The sequence below is a fragment of the Gadus morhua genome, unplaced genomic scaffold (genome assembly GCF_902167405.1).
Source record: "Gadus morhua unplaced genomic scaffold, gadMor3.0, whole genome shotgun sequence".
NCBI lineage: Eukaryota > Metazoa > Chordata > Actinopteri > Gadiformes > Gadidae > Gadus > Gadus morhua.
The window spans coordinates 32,501-35,000 of NW_021964022.1; the positions used below are offsets into that span (position 1 = coordinate 32,501).

A 2,500-nucleotide genomic window follows, 5' to 3' on the forward strand; every position below is an offset into this window, starting at 1 on the left:
GTGCGTGTGTATCTGCGTGTGTTTGTGCATTTCTGTGTGTGTGTGTGTGTTTGTGCATGTGTGTGTGTTCGTGCAAGAGTGTGTGTGTATGCGTGTGTGTTTGTGCTCGTGTGTGTGTTCGTGCAAGTGTGTTTGTGTGTGTGTGTGTGTCTGTGCTCGTGTGTGTGTTCGTGCAAGTGTGTTTGTGTGTGTGTGTGTGTGTGTGTGTGTGTGTGTGTGTGTGTGTGTGTGTGTGTGTGTGTGTGTGTGCATTTGTGTGTGGGGCGAGGTTCCCTATATGAATCACTGTCCCCCTGTACTATCTTCCCAACTCCTCTGGATTATCTCATTAAAAACAACCATCCATCTCTTGGGCCAACAGTTCAGCAGCTCCGAGCGGGAGGGCCCTGCATTTTTAATCAACCACTCTCCCTCCAACAAGCTTCCACTCCCCTTTCCTCTGCATACCCTCCCTCCGTCCTGGATCTGACCTCCGAGTACAAAACGAGGCCAACTCAACCGCCATCGTGTGGGGAAGAAGTGGTGTGGACGGACACAAACACACACACACGCACGCACGCACACACGCACGCACGCACGCACGCACGCCAAGACACACTCATCCACACGCACGGAAAAACACACAAACAAACACACACATCCCAACACACACACACACACACACAGTGCTATAACAGTATTTGTTTAGCATCAAGAACACACAGAGTATAGGGGAGGATGGATGGAGTGCAGATTTGTCGACCACTTTCCCCCTCCCTGAGCAGAGGAGCTGCCGGTGTCGTGGAGACAGCCTTCTCATCACCAGCGATCTCAAAATAGCAGATCGTTATCCTAGCAGGGGCCCCGTGGAAGCTCTGTTCAATGGGAGCGGGCCCGACGTGATGTAATCACTGCACAGAGACATAAAGCTGGGAGGAGGACTCTTAGCGATGACACACGGGGCCAGCGTGATGGCCCCACGCGCACGGGGCAAGGGGTGTGTGTGTGTGTGTGCGCGTGTGTGTGTTTGTGCATGTGTAAGTGTGTGTGTTTTTGTGCAAGTGTGTGTGTTTTTGTGCAAGTGTATGTGTGTGTGGATAAGTGTGTGTGTGTGTGTGTGTGAGTGTGTGTGTGTGTGTGGATAAGTGAGTACTTGTGTGTGTGTGTGTGTATAAGTGAGTGTGTGTGGATAAGTGAGTGCGTGTGTGTGTGTGTGTGTGTGTGTGTTCGCGTGCGTGTGTCATAAATTGAATGTGGAGAGCGCTGAGGGAGAACACGACCTCTAGGGATTCTATTGGAGGGGGTCTCACTACGTACCCTCATACAGCAGCGGCCAATCAGATGGAACCACGACAGGAAGTGGACCAGGGTCAGACCCGGGCCCTCTGAACAGCTCGGAGTGCAAAGGTCAAAGTCACAGAAATAACAAAGCGGCGATCCGGAGTCAGAGTTCGAAGGTTGAATGGTACGGAACGTGTGTGTGAATTACGGTCTGTAATACACTGCAGAAAAGACATGATAAGCCGCACGTTACCCATTAGGAGATTCAGTCCAAACAAAGAATAAGAAGTAGGTAGAGAGAGAGAGAAGGAGACAGAGCAGGAGAGAGAGAGAGAGAGAGAGAGAGAGAGAGAGAGAGAGAGAGAGAGAGAGAGAGAGAGAGAGACACACACACAAACACACAGAGTGAGAGACAGAGACGAGAGAGAGACAGAGACAGTGAGGCCAGTGAGAGAGATAGAGAGAGAGAGAGAGAGAGAGAGACAGAGAGAGCGAGAGGGAGAGCGAGAGATAGGCCATGACAGAGACAGAGAGAGAGAGCAAAAGCATGAGAGAGAACGAGAGCAAGAGAGAGACATAACTTGTCCAGCTCACGTATAAAATCACACGATAGAGGAAAGCGTGGTGGGAGGATGCATTGCTGGGTAGTGAGACTGGAGGGCGGTGACGGGGGGCCTTGGGGGGGGGGGGGGCTGTAGCTTCCGTTCATCTCGACTGGAGCCCCAATTAGCATTAGCATTGACGTGGAAGCCAGGGAATGAGCCCCGTCTTGTTTACCTTCAAAACCATCTCTCTCTCTCTCTCTCTCTCTCTCTCTCTCTCTCTCTCTCTCTCTCTCTCTCTCTCTCTCTCTCTCTCTCTCTCTCTCTCTCTCTCTCTCTCTCTCTCTCTCTACCTGTGAATGAATCAACATGAGCAACAACACCCCCCCCCCCCCCCCCCCCCCCCTACTCCGGGATCCCCTCGGAACGCCTCCGCATTCCGGAGGGGTTGCCTTGGTTTCGCACCAGGGACCACAACAGGTTCGAGGGGTTTCCACGGCGATCCTCCATTGAGGACAGGTTGAGGGGTTTTCGGGGGGACAAGGGGCCGCTTGTGTTGAAGGGTGTCCCCCCCCCCCCCCACCCTAACGATCAGGTCTGGTGATGAATGAGGGTTCACCAGGGGCCCTTGGCGGCCCTGAAGGATGATATCAGGGGCCCGCTGTCTGCGCCCTGCTCAGAGGGTCCCGATGAACCGA

At 53.2% G+C, this 2,500-nt stretch overlaps 1 protein-coding gene across 1 annotated transcript in view; it reads left to right on the forward strand.

Moving 5' to 3' along the window:
• Nucleotides 1-2,500, forward strand: part of ngfra (nerve growth factor receptor a (TNFR superfamily, member 16)) — a 34,117-nt gene that overhangs the window by 30,844 nt on the left and 773 nt on the right. The window lies entirely within an intron of this gene.